This window comes from Aedes aegypti, chromosome 2 (genome assembly GCF_002204515.2).
Source record: "Aedes aegypti strain LVP_AGWG chromosome 2, AaegL5.0 Primary Assembly, whole genome shotgun sequence".
Classification (NCBI taxonomy): Eukaryota; Metazoa; Arthropoda; class Insecta; order Diptera; family Culicidae; genus Aedes; species Aedes aegypti.
This window is the reverse complement of record NC_035108.1, coordinates 332983148-333008410: the sequence shown is the minus strand read 5'-3', so window position 1 is coordinate 333008410 and position 25263 is coordinate 332983148. Positions and strand designations below refer to the sequence as shown.

General features: G+C 38.2%; 1 long non-coding RNA gene across 3 annotated transcripts in view; it reads right to left on the bottom strand.

Moving 5' to 3' along the window:
• Positions 1–4215: 4215 nt before the first annotated feature.
• Positions 4216–25263, bottom strand: part of LOC110676796 — a 162515-nt gene continuing 141467 nt past the window's right edge. For all 3 annotated transcript variants that reach the window (XR_002500727.1, XR_002500728.1, XR_002500726.1), the window contains 2 exons: positions 5541–5678; positions 4216–4459 (listed from right to left, as the gene is read on the bottom strand). This is a non-coding gene — a long non-coding RNA (uncharacterized LOC110676796). The remainder of the gene's footprint in view (positions 4460–5540; positions 5679–25263) is intronic.

Sequence of the window (25263 nt, the reverse complement as noted above, 5' to 3'; positions counted from 1 at the left end):
TGGCCATATTCATGGAGGCGGCAAAATCAATTAGTCGTAGGCCGTTATCGTTCGTCAGCCGGTGGGCGCTGAACTTTCCAATCTTCGGTCTAAATTCCTCCTCTTGACCAACCTGAGCGTTTAGATCTCCTATGATGATTTTGACGTCGTGGCTTGGACAGCTGTCGTACTCGCGTTCGAGCTGCGCATAAAAAGCGTCTTTATCATCATCAGTGCTTCCGGAGTGAGGGCTGTGCACGTTTATTATGCTTAAATTGAAGAACCGGCCTTTGAGCCTCAACTTGCACATACTCTCATTGATCGGCCACCACCCGATCACGCGCCTCTGCATATCACCCATCACTATAAAAGCTGTTCCCTGCTTGTGTGTGTTGCCGCAGCTCTGGCAGATGGTATGGTTCAGTGCTGGGAATGGTAATAGTAGTAGACTTGAATTTTCGCGAAAATCACATGGCTCTCCCAGTACAGTAGTTCAAAAATGAGAATCTCATCAAGTAGCCTCTGTCGGGTGCACGAATTTTCTAAATCACGAGTGTCATTGAAGGCTCTAAATGCGGGAAATGCAGCGGGAAATAGAACATTTTCCTACAGTAATTTTGGGTTGCCCTTAGCAACGGGTGTTTTGCAATTTTCAAGGCATTTTGCCTACAGCAGCGATGGGCGTGAGTTTCACTGGCTTCGCTGACTGTGATTGGCTTTATTTGGCTACTTCAGAGTGAATTTCAGATTTTTTCCCAACCTCTGAACGTTCACACCATTCATCCCTTCCAACACACTTTCTGCAACGCTACGATGCCGAATGCGGTCCTTCAGCTCGTCGGCGAGTATGCGTGTGCTCCCGATAAAGTTGAGAGATTTACAGTTCCACGTACCGAGCTTCCAATCGCTAGTCCCTTAACGACGCTGTGGTCTTCACCGATTGTCCCGGTTCTTATTCTTTCGTTGATTATTCGTTGCTTGATGTTGTTACAGCTGGCTTGCAGGGCCTGACACCAACCTCCTAGATGTTCGGAGGATCATAGTGCGCAGTTTAGCTTAGAGTCCTTCTCTGGCACTCGGACGATGATCAGCCACCCCTGACATGGGGAACAGACGCTGTTGTGAGCCGCTCCTAAAATGGAGTACAGACGTTCCAGGTTTGCAGAAGCAAAAGCAAACCCCCCTTATCTGTCAGCATACGACCATAGTTCCCACCGGAGGTTGGTTACCCGATCTTCCCTAAGGTTACTCGTACCCCGGCCAGTACCGCGAGGAGATAGGGATAGTAGTTGCTGGGTAAGAGGCTAAGGACCACACAAAGGGGTCTATTTCATTCCTGCTGGTACGCGAGGTACCAATGGTACGCCATGCCCAGCCATTTACCGTGCCATCAACTATCCAGTTTCTTACGCTCCTTTTTGACATTTTTCTTGCCTACCCAATATCTTTTATAGTTAAATCAAAGCAAGCATTGCAATGGAGACGTTTTGTTGTTGACGATTTAATGTCAGAATTTTCCAATCGTGTTCTCATGTAATCGAAATAGTTGAATTAGGGTAGATGTACCAATAGTGGAGGTACTAAGCACAATTGAACTTCATTCAAACGCCTAAATTCAAGAAGCGCAATTAATGTACAAACTAATGTTGTAACGGGAAGTAACGCCCATTTACTTAATGAGAAAAAATAATTTCATCGCAGTAATCCACGGCATGTCAGTGAAAAATAATACCTCCACTATTGGTACACTGTTCCTTTAGTTGCGGTATATTTTAAATTTGTGTTCCTATAGTTGCGGTATCCGTTGTTTTCTTATGGGATCCTCCACTATAGGAACACTTTACCGCAACTATTGGTACAAGTTAGAAAAGTTTTAGCAATTTTAGTGATATTTCATCAGTTTTCAGGCAACTTGAACGTACTTTTCAACTATTCTGTGTATCAACAAGCCAAAACGTCGATTGACAGTGTCGGTTATGTGACTAATGCAATAAAATCAGTGAAAACGGTACTACCGCAACTATAGGAACACCCACAACTAAGGGAACACTTACCCTATTACCAATTTTATAATCTGTATATTTTAGCCTCGGTGCAGGAGCTACTAGTAACCATAGCGGCAACATTTTTAAAATCACCAATCATGCGGACTCAGAGGCAAACCGTTAATCTCTTTTCAACATTCCGATGATTATGAAAAAGATCTGAAGGATGTAGAGAGCATCACCCGGCCAAAATTGATAACGAACAAAGTAATATTTTCTAGTCAGTAACTGTTCCTGGTATTATCATTTTTTCAATCTCTGTAAGATGCCTAAAACATGTTAGGTCTGGTCATCTCAGGCCTTCCAAAAATCCACAGCTCCATAAAGGTTCGGTAGGCGATCCTAAGGATAAAATGTTCAATAAATTATATTGGCCATCCAAAGAAATGAACACAGATTTGTAATATAATTCTGACTAAAAAATAATGTGTCTCTTTAATTCAAAGTCTCTGCTATTTGGTCGCATAACTAACTTTTTCAAATTTATTTTAGATATTTTTTCAATAGCATCGCAACATATTACTGACGGTTCGAAGTGTGAAGACACGGTAGGAGCCGCTTTCTATAACAACGGCATTTCCGGAACTTTTAGCTTACCGAAGGAATGCAGCGTTTTCTCTGCGGAGGCGTATGCGATCAAGAAAGCGGTTTCCATTCCAAACATTCGGAACGAGGTGGTGATCCTAACGGATTCGGCGAGTTGCCTGCAGGCCTTAGAGGCCGGATTTTCAAAGCACCCGTGGATTCAGGAGGTTGAGTACATAGTGCGAAACAAAAACGTTCGGTTTTGTTGGATCCCGGGACATGCTGGCATAACCGGAAATAATGAAGCCGACCGCTTGGCCAACGAAGCTCGACAACAACCGGCTATCGACATCCCTATCCCCGGCGAAGATGTGCTGAGAGCGACGAAAGCAGCCATACGGCACCGATGGGACTGCCAATGGTTTGGAATAAGAGATAAAAAGTTGAGAGAAATTAAGCACGATACCAAGAGGTGGATAGAACGTGGCAATGCTGCCGACCAACGCGTGCTAACGAGGTTGAGAATCGGTCACACCCGGTTCACCCATACTTTTCTTTTGAAAAGAGAATCTCCACCTACCTGCGAATGTTGTGGAACTACAATCGATGTGCGACACCTTATTCTACACTGCAGGAAATTCGAACAGGAAAGAAGAAGATACGGCATCGATACGTTAAGCCTGAAAGAAGCCCTCGATGACAATCTAGAGAGAACAACGAGGCTGTTGAAGTACCTACATGAAACAGGATTGTACAAGACATTGTGAAAATCAAAAATGAATTGCGTAATGTAATATAAATTAGATTGAACATTTTTCACCGACACGAATGCACCCTTCTGGTGTAAAGTGTCATTAATAAAAAAAAAAAAAAAAAAAAAAAAATTACTGGCACTTAGAATTTGTAGACTGGATAATCCATGTTGGAAAGCTTCATGAGAGCTAAAAAGAATGCTCCGACTAATTCAGCTTATATGAGTCTTCTACGACTGTCTCCCCATTCCAGATAATTATTCAACTTTTAATGCGACAACTATCCCATTTTCGTAAATTTTCAACCTCTGCTAAATAAAGTTCACCATCTGGACACCTTAAACATATAAAATAGACATAAAATTCCTTAAATAGTAAATATTAAACCTAATTGTGAAGTACTAATACGAAGAAAATCATAACAAATACTGTGAAAATTTTTGACGATCCAATCAATAAACTCAGATCATGGCCTACCAAGAATTTGCTGTAAAAACGTAGGCAAGTAATGTCAAAATCCAATCACCCCTTGTCGTTTTATAGCCAGCATAAAAAGCTATAATAAACGAATTTCCCCGACTGTTATTATATTTCGTTGGAAACACATGCTAACTAACAGACGAAATGTATAACGATATTATCACAGACAAACAGACGTAACACTTAGTCAGTTTGGCCGACGGACCAACAGATGGCGGTATTGTGTAAACGTCAAACACGAACAAAAACGATGCGAGCGCTGCGGGTGGCGGGTTGGCAACCTATCATATTTTTGAATCGGCCGTTAAAAAGATGGTCAATGGACAATGTTGAGAGTGTGACGTCTGTTTGTCCGTGATATTATTGTGACCGACTGATTGAGTATATTTTCCATGAAAGGAAAGTGATATTAAAATCAAATAAAACGAACAAACTTTAATTTTTTCCAATGTTTTTGTTCATGAATAACACACGTGTCTGTTTATGCGATACATTTTTCGTTGCCAGTACACTTCTTCATTTTCATCCTTTATATCTGGAAGATCGATGTTACTGATGTTGATATCCAACTTTTTTTTTTTTTCTTAAGATCCAAAAGAGAGACGTGGAGTCAACCTGGAGTATCATTTATCACCATGGATGTAGAGTTCGTGGCCCAAACTGAACGATGTCAAGAACCTGATGGAAGAAATGAGAAAGGAATAAGCATCAGATAAATGTGCATGGAGATTATCAGAAGTATTAAGTTTAGCAAAGATTCTAGCTTAGTACCTATCTTACGATTAAAAAAATATGATTCCAAAATTTTTCATCTAACAGAAATTTAGATTATTGAGATTATTGAACACTGAAAAGATAATAGTATCGAAACAATGGATGAGGACACACATACAGTCAGTGACATAAGTTAGTAACCAAATACTGTTTTTCCATACAAAATGCTCAAGTTTGAGGTGCTGTATCTCAGCTTCTGGTAATCCGAATTGGCTGAAATTTGAATGACAAACTACAAATATCTTGAAGTTTTGCCTGTAAGGGAATTATTACATTGCAGTCATTTTACATAGAGTTTCAGAGGGTTGTTCAAAGACAAAAGTAAGTAACCGAGAGATTTTGTAATTTTATTCTAAAACGGTAAGTTGTGGGTTGTTGGTCTGTTCCACAAAGTTGTTCAATTTCAGAAGTCACACAAATTTGCAAAACACACCAACTTTCCACGACTTTTCGTTTTCGAATAAAATTGAAAAGTCTCTCGGTTACTTACTTTTGTCTTTGAACAACCCTTTGAAACTCTATGTAAAATGACTGCAATATAATAATTCCCTTACAGGCAAAGTTTAAAGTTATTTGTAGTTCGTCATCCAAATTTCAGCCATTTCGGACTACCAGAAGCTGAGATACAGCACTCCAATCTTGGGCATTTTGTATGGAAAAACACTAACTTATGTCACTGACTGTATAATCATTAATTTTTATCCCTTTCAGTAACTTTCTGCAGCACGGATTCAAAATCCTACATCTGTAAGCATCAACAAAACAACCTCATTATTTTCAATTATGTTCAGAATCGAAATCGCTTGAAGCTAGGAACAAAGTTTCGAATTTCTATGCCTTGAGGGATTACGAGGCATTCGATTTCGAAACTGTGTTTCTAGTCACGAGCCAACCATAAACCGTAAGCTGTACTGCTGTTGCTGCTACAGTTAAATCACCAAAATAAAGCAGCTTCATTTCCAACATATTTACATTAGGTACTTACTGAGTTAGATTTCGTTGCTCACGGTCTCGCTTTCGGTGTTGAGTGCTCTGCATTGGTACGACCCCCTTGAGGTTTGTTTCAGCAGACTTTGGCCCACGCGTATGATTTTCATCGTCAATGAGTTCTGACGTAGTTACACTTCATGTGAAATGGCGAGGGATGGGAGTTTTAGTGTTGGGATGACAACGACGATGTTAGATGATGATAATACGATACGAATCTAATGGAGAAGTGCCTGAACTGAATATTGTTGGAGAAATTCGGTGCAACTAGTCGAGAACTGGTGAACAATGACAATGATTGCTAAATAGAGTTACAGAGGAAATCAAAGGAATGGTGCTATTTTTGTCGTAAGTTGTGATAATTTGATGGAATTTGTATAATTTCGTTTTCTTTTTTTGTGAGATAATCACAAAATTCACTTTGGCATGGGGGGCTTTTCTCGGCCGAATTGTCTGAAAGTTTTCAATGAGAAACACTTCAATACGACGCATATGTTGACATAATATGAGCTCAGTAGCTTTCAAAAAACCCCTCTGCCGAAGTGAATCAAAAGTGCCAAGAATAGGATCCGGCTCCCTACATCTTTCATATTAAAAATGGTTCAAACGTCAGTTAGCTCATGGAACGGAGTTACGTGAAATGGAATGTCGCGAAACGAAACGTAGAATCAAAACAAAAAAGTCAAAGGGGTAACCAGAAACATGGCTGTAGGGTGACTAAAAATTCAAATCAAAAATAAATCCCGATGGTTTGCATGAGGTATCGTTCAAATTAGGAGGGGTACTATTCTCTCTTCTAAGACGATAGGTAATTGGTACGGTTTAGGGACAAAACGTCGAATCCCAAAACGTCGAATCCCAAAACGTCGAAAGGGACAAAACGTCGAAGGGACAAAACGTCGAAAGCAGTAGTGTTGCTAAGAAAAAAAGGTAGCGATGCGAACGGTGTTGGAAAAAGCTAAATTCGCAATTTTCATCACAGTAAGCATATAACAAATTTTAACTAAAATGTCAATTTCTATCCAGACAAGAAGCAGTGAAGCACTTCGAAAAACAAATTCGCCGTACCTCTAGATGCTTATAACAACAAATGAAGAGAAAAAAGTAGTGAACTGGAACTAGTTGGAAGGCAATGTTTTGAATACGATAACAGTAGATGTGAACAAGAGGTTGTTTCATATGTTAACTGACACGCTAACATTTTATTTTATCCCAGCCGTTTCAACATGCCCCTTTGTACTTTACATTTTTTTTCCTACGACTAGTGGGCGAACAAAATTTTAATTTGCACCAAAGCAAGATGCCTCAGAATGTTATGATTCCAGCTGTTTCGTATATTTGGAGCGTAAGCATTTTACGTTAGATAAATTTGTTTTCACCTAAAACAAAATCTTTGTATCTCAATAGGTTCATTTTTTGTGGTTATGTTACAGTTAAATAACTTCTCAAAATTTAATACAGAACTTGTTTGAAGGTGAATTGAATTTGCTACTGGTTAAGCTTCCTGTTGGTAGATAGAGCATTATTCATTTTTATAAGATACATCCGTTGTTTCAACAAACTAGTGACATCAATTTCATCAAATTTACGAATAGATTCTTGATAATTAGTGGATTTTTTATTCTTCTAAAATGTACTCATTCTTTTATTGAAAAGGTACAAATCAATCAAATAATTAACTTATTTTTCAATGTGTGACTAACTGGCACTTTGGTGACATACTTCAAAAATTGTTTTATAACCTGAACATCAAAAAATTTGGTTTTAAATTCAGATAAATTTTAGTTATTTACCATTTTATTTTTATTATCACTTCAAAGACCAGATATAAATTACGATATCATGGTCATAATAGTAAAATCGAAATATTTTTCAATGCCTCAATTTTTTAAAACCTTGTTGAGTGTTACATCATTATCGATTTTCTTCGCATTACTTATTAATCGAATAGGTCAAAGTCACTACAGCGCAAATTTTGCCAAACACCCTCGATTTTTTTTTTTGACGGATTGTTTCTTTGACGTATTGTTCCTTCGACGTATTGTTCCTTTGACGTTTTGTCCTTTCAACGTTTTGGATTCGACATTTTTTTTATTTTCGACGTGTTGTCCCTTCAACGTTTTTCTTTTTCGACGTTTTGGAATTCGACATTTTGTCTTTCGACGTTTTGTCCTTTCGACGTTTTGTCCCTTCGACGTTTTGTCCTTTCGACATTTTGGCATTCGACGTTTTGTCACCCAGCCTGCCCCCGTAGCTTATGGGATTTCAGTTATAAGCTCTTCATTAATTACGCAATTTATTACTAAGATTACCAATAAAAAATAAATAAATATATGGCGCAACCTGTGGCAGAATTTCCACCTGATATTTGTGGTCACACGGTGAGTCATATTTCTTTTATTTTGAATTTTGCGATTTTAGAGCATGAATTTTAGTATGATTGTGACAAAATCTATGGGAATCTTCGAACTCTTATTTTGCTCCGAACTTTTATTTCCTCCAACTCTCTCAGTCCAATAATCAATAATACAGATAAACTGGTAGAAAGTTAAAATAAACTAATACATTACGATCTATGCTCGTATATTTGATTTTGTGAGGCATCATTGCAGCATGTTTGATTGTTTATTTCTGATTTCTCTGCCCTCTACAAACCCCAATCGATACTTTCCAATTATTATTTTTTTATTTGTTTTTTTTTTTTTTTATACCTACGGCACCAGAAGCTACAAATTCCAGTTTTTAGCTCCAACTGTGCATAGTTTCATCGACCGTTTTCAGGTTCAAAGTCGACCAGCAGTTTTAGCTCACGTGTAGAACAAAAGCACCTGCCGGGTGTAATTAAAAGCAGTCCGTGCTCCAAATACTGTGCCCTGCTTTCTCCATTGCTTCGTTGACATAGACAGAGGGGTGGTGCTTTCACATACCGTGCACTATATTGGAGGAAAATTATTGTCTATAGCCGAAGTTGAGAACTATCAAATTGCCGACAAAGTTTCATGATTTGTTATGGTATTTAGAAATCATTGTAAAGTAGAAAATCAACTTTTACGTTCTCCAAAACCTCAAATTCATGAATTGGACTGAAACATGATTTGAATTGCTATTTTCAAATTGAAATATGAATCTCGCGTAACTTTTCAAATGGAACTATGTAACAATGAGATATTATCTACTCTCTCGCTTTCGATTATAACAGTGCAATACTAGAGCTTTTGGGATGTTTTTCACTATCCAGACAACCAAAAATCGCATAACAGTATATGTACGTAATTCATACAAATTACATACAAATTACATCATACCCGGACTACACGGTGGAAGAAATTGTCTGATCGATGAATTTCCTTGCAATAAACGCTACTTTCCGAATTCATTTGTACATTTCGATTCGTTTCGTATACTCGTACAAAGTAAATCGAATCAGTCCGTTGCAGCTGTCAAATCAACATTTGTGATCATACATTAAGTCGCGTAAGATTACAGATTAGTTCGCAAGATAATTGATACTCTCGCATTGTATGCCAGTTTTTGTCATATCAAATATGCGCGTATATCGCCTCCACTTTTGTACACATAAGGCCTTTTCGCGATATCTTATAAGTGAAAATTTATACATATAAGCATCGTAGAACGCAAAACATGATTTCATTATACACACTCCCAAAAATTCATGCGATTTTACGTCTTTTGGATGCTCATAAAAGAAGCGAGCCAAATGACGTGAATTTGTGTCACATTTTAAATACGATGATGTCTGATTCGGGAAACGTTCATCATGTAAAATTACATTTTTCTTTCAATACATCTTTCAGAACCCATTTTTACGTCATTCCATCACTTACATCATGTGTCATTCAGTCATAATGTGAATTACGTCCGGAGTGAGTTTCATTATTTTTAAGAGTGAACGTACATTTTGGTTGTCTGCGTAAAGATCTTAAGACAATGTCCTTGGCTAACGTTTCATACAAAAAAAAAACGTTGGTTAAAGAGAAAGTGAACACAGAGAGCCTCTCAATATTACTTCAAAAAGTTACGCGAGAAATTTTGAAATTGTAATTTTTCGGAAAACAAAACCACCATTGCTCGTAACATGAGTCATGTTCGAAATTTGAGACAAAACGATATGTCTGAACCCTTTCACCCACACAGCTGGATTCCCTTAAGGCTAAACTCATGGAGACAGATCTGGTTTGGCTCAATCCCATTCTGCAAACGGACAATCCACTTTGTGAAGCAAGCCTTACCGAACATTCTGGGATATTGTAAATGTGCTCATAAATTTATTATGAGCCAATCAAAAGCTGTAAACATTGACTTCGTCTTGGCAAAGCTTCCTGATCTCCAAAAGTTAGCCTATTCTGATGTTGACTTGCAAAGGCCCACATTTCATGTGATCAAACTTTACGACTGGGAGGATTAATGTTCGGCCGAAGAACTTTTCCTTCGCAAGAAAGGCCAACTCTGAGTCGTCAGCTGTTTACCGATGTTGTACAATCAGGAAGGTTTAGCTCCCACCCTCCTATAATAAAGCCCTGTTAAGTGGGTGTCAATCTCAATCCTCTTCAGCTCCATCAAACCACATTTGTCTCCATTTGTTTTGGCAAAGTGGCTCGTCTACCCAAGAATATGCGACTGTCCACTTTTCGGAAACTATTTGTTCAAGGGAAAGTTGCGTACTCCAGGGACGTGAATCGAACACGAGTGGCTTTTTGGAGAATTACCAGGAGAATCATTTCAATAGAAACAACAGACGAAAGTTCATTTTATCCTCAGTCCCTTCACATGCCTCTTAGATTATTGAAATGAATTTCCAAAAAGCTCTCTCTCCAGAACAAACAACTGGGTCCACTTTCAAACAAATAAAAAGTGTAGGGGATATCGAAAACGATATGGGAGTTTGGAACTTTTCTTTTTTCCTAAGCTTAGGGTCAGAGGTTATCGCAGAATCGGAAGTAATTTAACGAGGAGTTTAAGTTTTTCGAGAGAGTGGGAAAGAAGAATTTTCACTGGCAACATTTTGACTGGGGCTAGCACGCTGCTACATTGTTTCGAAACAGGATATTTGAAATCGTGAGATAAAGTGCCGAAACAGAAGTCAGACTCAGTTGGTCTGAAGGTGGAGATTCACTTTGTTTTATACTTAGTGATAATTCTATTTTAATTAACGCGATTTCAAGGTAATCTTATGGATTCCATAATAGTGTGTCAAAACGAAGGTTTGGGCCCTTGAGGATCATTGAATGAAGGTGACTTTACTCAAAAGAATATCCATATAGGTAATTCCATACAAGGAGGTCACAAAAAACTATAAACTAGATATAGTCTGGACTCGGGTTTTTAAATCCCGCCATCGTGTCCGGGTTCTCTGTTGAATATTATTTTTGCTTGTCGATCTTCCGGCATACGGGCAACGTGACCATCCCAACTGAGTCTGCCGTGTTTTATGTGCTTGACAATATCCACCTCTTTATACACTTGGTTAGGCTGACCATACGTACCGTATTTAACGGGACAGTACCGTTTTCATCCCTTCGACCGACGGGACATTTTATGGAAAATTATCCCGTATTTTAGGAAATGGAGAATTGGCACATAATTTTCAACACCAGTAAAAAAATGAAAATAACAACATAACAAACATATTTTAAAAATATTTCAGAGTTTATTGTTTTACTCATCTATTTTCCAAGCAATTATTAGTTTCAGAGTTAAACTTGATCCGTACATGCTTCTTCTTAACTAACGTTTCTTTACTAATATTTATGCCAAATTTTGGTGGATCTCCAAAATACGGATCTTCATAAGATAATGATTCATATAATACCTGAAATGAAAAAAAAAAACAACTATGTGTTTACTTCTGACACGCAATTGACTGTATTAACTGTTTAAAAAGTGATGAAATATTAGAATAATTTACGTTTGAATTTGCAAAATTGAAAAGAGTTACGATTTTTTGAGAAACTCTTAAAAAACGCTGCTTCTCGAAAATCAAAGAATGAGCTTCAAGGTTCTTAAGTGGTTTTTATTGAATCATACAGACATGTAGCTTAGGATTGCATAATCTGTAGCATTCTGCTACTTTCCCTCGAATGGTGGTTCCCGAATGTCGTTCTCCCAACGCCAGTTCTCAGAATGCAAGTTCCACGAAAACCCCGTTTCCCCGAATAGCTCAGTTCTCCGAAAAGTTCTAACACTCATAATTGTCATAACCTTTTGCATTTCGAGGTGGTGAACAACATGTATTTTCGGCAATATGTATTTAGTCGAGTATGGTCCAATATCTCCTTCTTTCTCGATCTTTCTAATTCAACCAGGCATTGCAGAATTCGCTCTCAATTGAGTATGAAGCACGATCAAAGCAAGCAAAGAAAAACATACTATCTGTTGCGGTCCACGATCGTCATTGTATCGCAAGGTGTAACAAGTCTGATAAATGTAAGCAGAGAGCGAGAGCCCCAAGGAGAGAGTGATGATAAGATCCATTTTTCTCGCTTGTTTACCGTTGGGGATAGGTGTTTTTTTTTTTACTGGCACGATAAACAATCCACGAACTTCCAATAGCAATAGTGTCCCCCAGGCTTGGAGCATGTTAAGAGGGGTTTTATCATGCACTACTATCCCCCCAATCAGATCAAAGTTGTAGCAGTGTACGATAAACAGTCTCTCATAATGTGCAGCATGTTATGATAGTTACAGAGCGCGATACGTGAGAGATTCTCTCAATTTTCTCAGGATTCAATCCCTGAATTCAACACTATCTCACTACCCGAGCAGAAGCAAAGTTCTGACCATTAAATCGAGATACCGTGCACTCCTGCTTATTTGAACGGTACTTCATGCAAACCATCGGGATTCATTTTAATTTGAACATCTAGTCATCCTATAATCGTATTTCTGGTTACCTATTTCACTGTTTTTTTTTTATTATGCGTCCCGTTCCAAAGCGTTTCATTTCACTTTACTCCGTTCCATGAGCTCAATGACGTTTGAACCATTTTTAGTCTGAACTTGCACATCGTTAGCGGGGTACAAATTAAAAAGTGTTCAGATTAAATCTGGTCAAACCAACGGGGGTATCCGGTATTGATTTGATTGACATAAGAGATAAAAGATCTGAAGATAATATCAACATTTTATTCCTGGAACTTCTTAGCCATAGCTAAATTTGATGTTGGAAGTTCTAAGGAATAGCTCGCTGATATTGGTGAGATCTTATAAAAGCTAAATATGATATGATAATACTATTCCAGGAGTAAATTTTAGATATTTTTTTTTAAGGCACTCCGTGCTCGAGGCCAATACTGTGCCGGACTCAGTTTATCTGTAGCTGCTTTATCGATACAGTTCTATTTTCAACTTATCTATATTTACATCTAGTTTCACTCTCTCCTACTCTTTTACTCTCACACCGAGCAGGTAGGAGAGAGCTCTGCTATTAGTGAGGCTAGCTGCCTGTGAAGAGGGTCAGTTTGTCTCAGTCACCATCTGATACTGACTATTATTGACTTTTTTGAGCTGCATTGCTTTACAAGGGAAAGGGTCATTCAGGGAAATGGCTTCGAAGAAACGGGCCATTGAGCTTGAGTTTAAGCTTGATTGGCCGCCCGTGGATGCTACTCCAGTATCGCCAGATAAGCTGCACACAAGGAACCAACCGAATGGCTTTTTGGGACTAACAGACACCCTCAGTGTATAAGTGCTAGTGATCTTCTATTTTTAGGGAACAACGGCTCTTTAATGAATGTTCGAATCCACTGAGCAGAATCTCAAATAGAGAAACTTAAAAGTAGATGGAGTACCATGTACCTTTCAATTCCGCTCCTAAATGCTTATCTTTGACAGATACGCGTATTTCGACTACCACTTGCAGTTTTCTTCAGTGTCAGTTACTCGTATCCACTGATGGCGCCTGCCACGTCAGAATCCAGGCCAATGAGGGAAAGGAGGAGGAATTGATGATGCATTAAACTGGCTCCCACAGTAGACCGGATATACCCCTGCATCTACGCTAGTTCATGCGGAAGTATATGGATTGGGGGAAAGGTATGGCAGAGAGGTTTGCTTTTGTGGTTAGCAGACTGCCTAAGTATCAGGCGTAAGGAATGGCATGCGCGTGGAAGAATGGAAGCGTTAGGGAAACAGTTTCTCGTCCGTCTCTGTCTCTAGCGTTTGCTATGCACGAATAGTTTGAGTGTGATAGATTAAGAATGAATAGAAGCAAGTGAGAGATATACAACTACAAAGTACGAGGAAAGGGACGAGCCTGGGATTGAACCCATGACCTTCTGCTTATGGAGCAGAAGCGGTAGCCATTAGACCACCAACCCCGGCTGCGAAGAAACGGGCCATTCGGGGAAAAATAGCACAATCGCATTATCTATGTCTTTTAAAATTGTCCCGTTTTTGTTTTTTATTTGTCCCGTTTTTATCTGGTTAGCTTATGGTCAGGCTACACTTGGTACAACTCGAGATTCACGAAATGCCGCCAGATGCCGATTTCTAATTAACCGCCGAGTATTGTTCGCAGCACTTTGCGTTCAAACACCCCGAAAGCTCCGGGTCGACTTCCTTTAATGTTCATGGTTAACGCGAGTTCTGTTTTCATTTGCGGGCTACTCAACCACTTCAAACTTTTCACCACCTAGCACCATTTCCTTACCACTAACACGTCCGGACCCATGTTGACCACCAGCTATCATGTATTTCGTTTTTGTGGTGTTGATCAATGATCCACTACCTAATGGTCAATCTCGATGATGTCGAGAGCATATGAAAACGTGTGATAATAGTATCGCTTCTCTGCACACCGGCTCTCCTGATAGTACCTTCGAGCGCTATGCTAAAAACAGCAAGTTAAAAAGAGCGTCACCCTGTTTCAATCCATCTAAGGCTACGAATGATAACGAAATTTCATCCACCGCCCGCACACATTATTTCGACCCATCAAGCGTTGCATCAGTCCAATCAGCTTCGACGTAAAGCCATGCTCGGACATAATTTGACACAACTCGTTTCTCTTCACTGAATCGTACGGTGCTTTGAAAACTACAAAACAGATTATGAGTCTGCAAGTTGAATTCCTGGAATTTATCTAATCCGTCGTTGATAGGCCTTCTCGAAAACCAGCCGACAAAGGACTCCTCATGCGGTCTAAAGCTGTTGAACATGATTCCAGACATGATTTTGTACGTCGAATTAAGGAGTGTTATCGCTCGGTAATTGGCGCACTCCAGTCGATGCCCTTTCTTGTAAAAAGGGCGAATGAGACCGTCCAACCAACTAGTAGGCATTTGTTCTTCCTCCCGTATCCTCGAAAAGATACGTTGAAGAAGTTCTTGCAGCAGCTCACTTCCGTGTTTGAGAAGTTCGGCCGGGAGCACGTCCTTCCCAGTAGCTTTGTTGCTGTTAAGCCCATTAATAGCTTTCTTTACCTCATCTAGTGTTGGACGTTCCACAGCCTCTCCATCGTCATTGATTCGAATTATGTTACTAGATCCACTTCCGTTATCACCGTTCAAAAAAACCTCGAAATACTCTTTCCATCATTGTCATATCCGTCAGAATGTTAGCTTCGCGGCCATTGCACATGGCAGGAAACGGCGTTGTTTATCTCCGTACATCATTGACAGATTCGCAGAATCGTCGCATGTCGTTAGGTTTCATAGCTTCTTGCGCCTGAGCAGTTACTGCCTCTTCATGCTTCTTTTTCTTTCTGCGATGGATCAGTTTTTCGGATGCCCTTGCTTTCTTGTACCGCTCTCTACTCTGACGGGTACCTGACACAAATATGCGGCTTCTAGCCACGATCTTTTACGTCCGTTTCTTGGTCTTTGTTGAGCAGCATGCTCATCGCTCCGTGGACTGACTCCCACAGATCGCTGAGGTTGATGCTCTTGATGATTTCGCTAATCCGCTCGTCGAGCTTTTGATGGTAGTCCGCTGTTACGGGTCCACGACGTTAGGCATAAATACGTTAGGCATAAGGACGTTAGGCATAAGTACGATAGGCATAAATACGATAGGCATAATGGACGATTGGCATAATGGACGATTGGCATAATGGACGATAGGCATAATAGACGATAGGCATAATTCTCACATAAAAAATAGACATCGATCGGCTAAAACTATGAGAGTCAGTTGCTAAATAAAAACAAAGTGAAACCATTTTTATGATTATTCATTGAATGATGCTTATGAAAAAGATTTTCAATTTGCAGTTTTCAAGTTATATTGATGTAGAAATTATATAGAGTATACTTAATATATTTTTATCACATATTTTCCCTTCTTTAATGAAAGGCGGTTCTTTATAGTTATAGTGGCATCATAATTATTGGCATAAGCGCTGCTAATATTTTAATAGTGAATTTTCCCTTCTTTGATTTGAACGCTGTTCTTCAGAGTTATTCTGTGATAGAAATTTTTGACATTAGAGCTGCTTATGATTTTATCAAAAACGAAACACGAACGAGATGTGAAAAGAAACACGGGAATCCCGGATCGTCTTGGGAGTATGGGTTGATTGGATAAGAAGCAAGAGAACAGACATAAATGATGTAGTATTTTGGCCAGATTTTCTTCATACCCCATCCGCATATTCAAACTTGCATTATTTATGTATTGAACAACTTGGCGTCTCCACCATTTTAAATTACGTTGAACGTTGGAACTAGATACATGTTGGTACAAATAAGCTGAAGTTCATTCCACTGGTTAACATGTGTGCAGCGTACCTAATATTTAGCGTCCAGAACAGATATAATTGTTCAACTAACAGTGCTTTGTCTCAGCTTTGCTGCTATAACTGAACCACTAGGAGAAATTATACAACGATTGTGTAGCAAGATAACAATAGTTGTGTGAAGCACAATGGGAAACAGAATAGCCAGTTAACAATACATGTACAATCACCAAGGTTAATGCATACACTCACCTAGACTACAACAATACAATACAACATTGTGTTTATTATTTCGACGCACAATATGCTTCCAATGAGATTGATAAAACAGGCTGGTGACCTCAGAATAACTTCAGTTATCAGTCAAGTGTTCAGTGGTAAAGTTGATCGCCAGTATAGTGAAAATGGCAAACGTCAAAGTTGAGCTAATCAAATCGTCACGTGGAAACGATATGCTGGCGATTGCTGGCTACGTTTTTCACTGCAATCGTAAAATGGTTTGTATAGTAAATACAAGTTGAGGTAATATTACAATGCATCATTTGTTACGTTGATCCATTCAAGGTCGAGAACAACATTTATTATTGGGAATGTCGCGTACGCTGCCATGCTGCCGGGAGTAATAATAAATGTGCGGCCAGGGCAAGATCGACAATCGTGAATGGTCAGCATAAAATTCTGGGAATCTCTGAGCATAACCATCAACCCAACCCAATTAGCAGTCAAGTGATGCAGTTCCGAGATAAGCTGAAGAGACGTTCTGAATCGGATAATGGAGGAGTGGCCAAAGCCATTCAAGAAACGTTATCAGATTATCCATCTGAAGTGCAAGGCCAAATGTCCGAAGGAGCTCGTCGAAAAATTGTGGAGAGAGTTAGATCGAGAACAAAGCCAGTACCTAATCCTACTAGCTTGGACGACTTTGTTGTACCGAATGAGTACCAAACGGACAATAATGGCGATCGTATGTTGATTGCAGATGTCGTTGAGAATCATGAAAGGGCAATAATTTTTGGAACTCATGAGAACTTACGGCGATTGGGACATGCAAAATATTGGGTTGCAGATGGCACGTTTGCGACAGTACCTTCTTTGTTCCGGCAACTCGTTACCGTTCATGGAAGTATCGCTCCTACACATCAACAAACAGTCCCGCTCATTTACGTTCTAATGACAACTAAAACAGAATCGTTGTACCGGAAAGTATGGGAGGCAATTATAGAAGCAGCAGGTATGTTGCTAGTTAGATAGCAAAACATTTATCTCACTTTGATTTAAATTATTGAAATTTACATTCAAATTAATAAATATTCTGTTTGATTACTTGTACTGCAGTCAATATTAACACAACTTTTTACTAGAAAAAAAACGTTGTTTCAAAACAGTTTTTTATTTTGATTAGTTATTTCTAAGATCATTTATTTTTCGTATTTGTTAAAGTAATCCGTATAACAACTATCCTTTTCTCAAAAATGTAATAAAACCTGATTTCTGACCATTATTCGTTTTAGATGCACTCGACATAGATTTGGAGCCAGAATATGTCATCACAGACTTCGAGAAGGCTCTGATCAACTCAGTACAAGCTGAGTTTCCTGATGCCAAACATTCTGGATGCTTCTTCCATTGGAGCAAAAACCTCTTCAAGTTTATACAGCAGAATAAAATGTTGAACGAGTTCGGCCAGGATGCATCAGTGTACTTAACGTTCAAAAAAGTACAAGAATTAGCGTTCTTACCTCCTGACGACATCGCCGCTGCCTTTGAGACAGTGAAGCAGCAAGCGCCCGAAAATATGGCAGCATTCCTTTCTTACGTCGAAGAAACGTACATCTGTGGTCGAATGAAAAGGTCCAGTCGAGGAAAGAAAGCTGCAAAAATTGCCCCACTGTTTCCGCCGACTTTCTGGTCAGTGTATGCTAATGTGCTGGATAAGGTTTCTCGAACCAGCAATCAGGCTGAGAGTTGGCATAACCGCTGGACTAAGATAGTTGGAGCAAAACATGTGGGTGTAGTTAGGATTTTGGAAGAAATAAAAAGAGAAATCAGATATTCTGCAGGTTTGATTGCTGGGATACAATCAGGTTCATCTGTCCAACAAAAGAAGCAAGAAGATGCAATTAAGGAAGCAAGGATATTAGATATAGTTCAAAATTATGTTAATTATTTACTACCGGATTACTTGACTGCAATCGCTACTAATCTTAGTTCCAAGTAGATACTGTGTATCTGTTGCTCAAATACTGAAGTCTGCTTCGATGCTGAGATATGCAATAAAATAGCTTTGAAATGTATTAATAAAAATGTTCTTTTTGTAAACAATGATTTATTTGGTCGCAGTTTTTTTTTCTCTTTAAAACGTTTGTCAGCATTTTATTTTATGCCAAACGTCCATTATGCCTAACGTATTTTATGCCTAACGTCCATTATGCCTAATGTCTTTATGCCTAACATCCATTATGCCTAACGTCCTTAGGCCTAACGTCTTTATGCCTAACGTCTTTATGCCTAATGGGGTATACTCCGCTGTTACACCTTCTGCTAACAGGAGTTGGCTTTGCTTTGTAGCCGCGGACTCTAACCACTCGGCTAAGGAAGGCCTCAGCGTCATCAGGTGTGCTTACGGATATCCTTGCCAGTAAAGTAGGTGCATCAAAGTTCACCAAAAATAGGCCGTTAACGTTGGTTACGGAGTGAGGCTCTCCGTTCCAATGATAGGGCGGAAAAAGTTTTCTTTTCCGACCTGCGCATTAGCGTCACCGATGACAATTTTCACGTCGTGTTTTGAGCATTCTTCATAGGTCTTTTCGAAACATTTGTAAAACCCATCCTTCACGTCATCGGGTTTGATGTTTGTCGGCTGTAGTTGAAGAACTTGCTCCGAATCCTCAACACGCAGATCCGCTCCTTGATCGGCTTCCACCAAATAACGCGCTTCATCTGCTCTCCGATCACTATAAAGCCGACTCCGTGTTCGGCTTTATCGCAACCGCTGTGGTAGATGTTATAATTGAATGCGGTGTTAGCGACGGGGTCAACTGCTCAGAATTCACGTAGTCCAGATCTTAGCCACCGCACTTCCTGAATAGCAGCCACGCAGACGCCAACTTTTTGCACGAACAAGGTTCACTCGTCCAGGTTCATTTAAAGTCCTGACGTTCATTGTACCGCCTGATACTGACTGTGAGTATATTGCAGGCGCCGTTTTTGATCAATAGGGAAAGTGTACCAGTTATGGCCATAGTGGTTCTATTTGTACCAGTTCCGATCAATCACGGACTACATACCATTGACATGTACAGTAAGAATATGTTATGCTATGCTATGCTTATGAGCGAACCCAAAAAGCTTCTTGATTCATGGGATTTGAACCCATAACCCTCAGCTTGATTTTGCTGAATAGCTATTGTTCTCTGGCCCTGATGGTTACCGGCTGAATTCTACACAAACTGATGATTTCTATGTAGACTATCATTTTTCTCGATCGCTAACTGTGCCTGTGAAGACTCATCAGCTGCTATAACCAGTAAAGACAACCAATCATGATTTGGGAGCTTCACAAACTTTTCCAAGCTGACGAAGACAAATATTCAATACAAAGCTCTGAAAATGTTATGATTTTTAGTTCCATCAAAACATGTAATAACGAATGTTCTACACTTTGTATTATTTTCTTTCATTTTATATCGCTACTTTCTACGTCGTTATTTTCATTTTATTCGATACACTGCTACCCATAACGAAAAAATCAAGTCCGAATGTATTCTATAACGCATAGTTTCGCTTCGATATACAACAATAGGGGAACTTACGTATTGTCGGCAGCCTAAGCAGCTGAACTTATAGGAAGGCAATTTTACGCAACAATAGAGCATAACAATTAGCAGGAGACACCTGAACTACACTTGAGCACTCTTCATTTATTAATTATTATACATAAAACACTATTTTGTTCTCTTAATCTTATATTTTTCCTCACCAAAGTCACGAGGCACTTGTTATTTTATCGACAATGCAATTACTATTGTCGGCAACAAAAATGTTCACTTCGGCAATCCAAAACTGCGCTAAAACTAGATTATGTATTGGTAACATTTCGTATTTGTTGACAATTTCTGAAATTAAACGTCACTCATTATGTTCTACTCGTTGAAAGGGCCAATGCAGAAAAATACAGGCTACACTGAAAAAAATTAATTGCAGTTAAAATATAATAGCGGAGAGTCAAATTGAATACACAACGCCACTAAATTTATGCAGACTAAGGCGCCGTCCACAAATTACGTAACGCTTTAAGGGGAGGGGGAGTAGGCTCAAACGTTGCGGCTCAAACACAAAATTCATTTTTTTTTCATGCAAAGACCATTGTGGAGGGGGAATGGTCGAAAATTGTACATTTTAACGTTATGTCATAAATGGACGCTGCCTAATTTCGTTTTCATTTATTTTATTTAATATGTTTTGTATTTAATCTCACTATGGCAGAATTTTGGCTGTATAAATTGCCATGTCATGGTTATAAACTTGCAGCAGGTACGAATCCAACCTAGAAGTTGCAGCGTGATGTCATGGTTAATTGATTCATAATATTGTGCTCTGCAAGAAAAATCCACGGAACGCGATTATCGGATTACTTGAATTTCAGAGTGGTGTTTGAATGGGTTATACGCATGTTCCTATTCGCTACTCGCACATGCGCTACTGTCTGCGGCTTATTTTTCAAAAGTTCTCAAAACCAAAAATTCGTGTACTCTTATGAATTCGAATCATATTAGTAGAGGAACCTCAAAGTTTGAGCCAAAAATATTAAGATTTAGAGGTGGCGCAAGCGTCTTGAAGATGAATTTTCAAGTTATATAAAATGGCCTTCAGTGAAGTCACCATAGCTACGGTAATTTCAGCACCATTACCTTGAACATTATTTTTTTGAAAACTTTGTAGAACATCAAACATGTGTAAAATCAAAACTAGTTTCAATAAAAAGTAGTTTACTCCAATTTTTTTTTCTCATTTTACTAAAAAAATATCTTTGTTTGACTATAACTTCATGAATACTCAAACGATTTCAAATCTTTGTGCATAGTTTTGAAGCTTATTTAATTTTGTTCAACCTTTCATACGCCACATTTCACTGTTTTGACCAAGTTATTCAACAAAAACCGCCCAAAAACATGATTATTAACGAAAAACGCCAGTTATTTTTTTTATTTTTGTCAGTTTAACAATATTTTTTAAGCTAAAACAGGTTTTCCTCATTTGTTAAATCTTTGAAAAGGACTTAGCAACAGTTGTTAAACAATTTTGAAACAATAATATATTTGCACATGTTAAAAAATATATGCACTATTCAACTTGCAATTTAAACCAAATGCTTTATAAACATAGGTTTTATATGAAAAATGTAATATTTGACAAAAAAAACTTAAATAATCCAAAGAAAATTATTATCATTTTTTAGAAAAATGTGTTGCATGAATAGTTTGTAAAAAAATATTTTTTGCTTCAAAAACATATATAAATATATAAAACCGGTTGAGTATTTATGAAGTTATGGTCAAACAAATATGATTTTTTCAGTAAAATGAAGAAAAAATAGGAGAAACTACTTTTAACAAAGACTTATTTCGATTTAGGACAAATTTGATGTTGTTATGGTTACTCCACTGAAGGCCATTTTTGTAACGTGAAAAATTCACCTTCAAGACGCTTGCGCCACACCTAAATCTCAATATGTTTGGCTCAAACTTTGAGGTTTCTCTTCTAATGTTATTTTAATTCATAACAGCACACGAATTTTTGGTTTTGAGAACTTTTGAAAAATAAGTCGCACCCTAGTGCTTATGCGCAAAAAATCGCTAAAAGATAACGCGAAAAATATTTGCATGGCGAAAAACATATAACGAATTGTTTCTCAAAATTGGGAACTATTTTCGAAAAAAAAAATTTGGTGCCGGTTGTACCTGATGGTAATGACTATCACACCTACCAAATATTTTTTTGATTAATGCTTTTATTTACGAAAAATTTGTAGTTAGATTCCTTTCCCCAAACAAAATGAAACGAGAAAACTTCTGCTAATCAACTGTGGACAAGAGCAAAGCAGGTAATCCATTGCGCGTAAGGGCGCGGCCAGGGTAGACGCAAATTGCGAAGCTAAGCGATAATTGCACGGGAAGGAATAACAATTATGAATAATGAAATGTCAAACTCCAAAGGATTTTCGGCGGCGGTAACGCACAGAAGATATGCGTGCAATTCAAACACAACGTCAAAATTCAAGTAGGCTTGGATTTTTTCGTTCTTCAAGGACGCAAATGTTTCAAATTTGGTAAATCTGAAACATTTGGTGATTTTCATTATCACTGCGACGGTATATCGACATTTTCATATAATCGTATTACGTGGATTTATCTTGCAGAGCACAATATTGTCTGCGCGTTGCTGCCGTCGCTGGATGTGGATTTGAAATGAGCGCCGCAATATTGTCGGCGTGGTAAAAAGTTAGAAATGGTTCCTCGCCGAAAATGGTTTTTTTTTCTCAGATCTTATGCGAGATACCTAACTTCGGAAGTGAGAAGAGATCCAACTTCGGCGAAATGCATTATCTAACAATTCCAATATTATCCTTTTAACCCGCTCTTGATCCACACCATCCGTCCCCATTCAAACTACACTCATGACTTATGTCGTTCAATGGTGGAGGACGACTGTCAAATGGGAGTAAAATTGAGAAACCACCAACCTAAGTTCAGAACCAGTTTTAAGGCTTAACGCAGAAAAGGGAAAATCATTATTCGCAAAATTGCAGTCAATTAATGCGCTTGAAAAATATTGTTTGAAAGCAGTTATTTGCTACGTGCTACTACAAAGTGCTGTTGGCAATTTGATCAGCAAAATTCCTAAAATGGATGTTTTCGAGAAAATTTATTACGCTTTTACCATTGTTTGGTCGTAATATTGTATGGATGTTTACATTTTAGAACCAGCGACACATTGGGATAGCAATAAAGAGCCGCCAGTATGTTGTTAGTTTTTAAAAAATCATCGAAAAAATCTTGAAAAAGGTCTTTTTAAATTGTCACTCTTGAAGTTTCATAGATATTCTCGCTTATTGAAAAGCTCTAGAAAACTTGAGAGGACACGATTATCTTGATATGTTCTTATTGCGAATCAATTCTACACGCAGCGAGCAAGACTATCGAAATTCATACATTTTTCCTTTGGAGAGATGGAACGATTATTGCAATACGAACGCTTTATGTATTATTTTAGCATCACCCCATATCAAGACGTCGATAGACGAGGAGTGTGCGCACGAGCCTATCGATTGCAAGGTCCTTGGTTCGATTCCAGGTTACCGCGAAAACTATATTTGTTTTCAAATTTCGGTTCCATAACGTAAATTTATGAACTTCAATCCGATTTCTTGTGGCGAATTTTCATAAGGGGTTCCTATGTTTATCGATAGTTCATTTTCCTGAGTGTAGTTTGTTTGGTCCAATGTCACCTTATCGAAGGGGTGAGTTTGGGCAAATTTTCAAATGATTCCTATTTAAAGGAAAATAATAAAATTTCAATTATTTGTTCAGCATGCAACGTATTCTCATATTTAACCGAACATATCAAGTCAAATTGCGAAATTTATTTAAAAATAAATGAAGACTTACGCATTTTTGGCCAAATCTCACACCCAACGACGATACTTGCACAGTTGTTTTCATTTTTTTTTAATGTGAAAGGTCAAGAATTTCACCGTGAATTAAACTATTCGTTGACAAGCTGAATGGCTCGATATGGTTTTGGTCTGTAAAGGCTGCTGCTCTTGAACGCTCTATCACCAAGTTATTACCGAGAGAATGAATGGTATTATTAAAAAAAATTCCGATTGCAAAGTCCCACGATTGGTTTATGAATAGCACTCTCCGAATATGATTCGATCATCTTATTCGGATCAAAATCCAAACCTTGCCAGTTATTTTTAAGGTTCATATTATTCTCAGTGTATGAGAAAATCAGAATAGACCCTTTTCAAATCTACTCACTTTTGGCTTGACACAATTACATCATCCACTGATTGCCTGTAAAACAACATGAGTGTTGCCAAAATAGTTAACCTATTAAAAGACGTATAATTTATATGTTTCTCAGTATATTGAAGTTTATGCGCTACAATCTTCAAATAAGGAAGGTATTGAAAGACTCAATTATTACCCATGCATGCTTTGTTGCCTAATTCCAATATATTGATTAGTTGTGTTCGATCTTTTCTGTGAATTTAAATCGTGAATAATAAATACACCGCAATTGAATATGGTTTTCTGGTAACCTGGTGCAGAAATAAAAAGTGATTGCCGAGGAAAACAAAGTTCATTAATTTTAACTTGTAATTTGAAGCATACAAATTAAGTATTTTCGAGTGCTTTATAGACCAATCAAAAGTTTAATTGTGCATAAGTGATCGGTGCATAGATTTTGTGAAAAAAATGGCATTGGAGCGGAGAATTGGACCTTTCGAAGTGGTGAGTTTTTCTTAAGCTGTTCTTATGTTGTTCTATTCGGCAGCTCACGAATGACGATAATTTTGTAAGCATTTATTTCATTTAATAATAAAACCCATATTATATAATGTTTTTGTGAAGGATTTGATTTATATGGAAGATTATAGTTCAAGAAACATGTTGAGTACATTGAAGGTAACCCTTGTTCCGTAGATAAATCCTAACAAGGACGATAAGTTAGTGTTGCCGAAAATACCCACAGGGTGCCGAAGCCATCATTTACCCTAGTTGGATCTAAAATAATTTGAATTTTGAGTACATAGGTTCATCAAACTATTATATTGTTCTGTGTGCTATAAAACATAATTTGGTTTTATGATGAAATGAGCTCCATAATGCCTCATAGCGCTTGAGCCCATGAAAAAGCTGTTAACCGAGAAAGTCTTTTGCGGCATGTAAGTGAAATGTGCCATTGAAAACAGTTGAACATGCTTACTGGCACTACAATGCCTAATGAGTATACTGAGAAC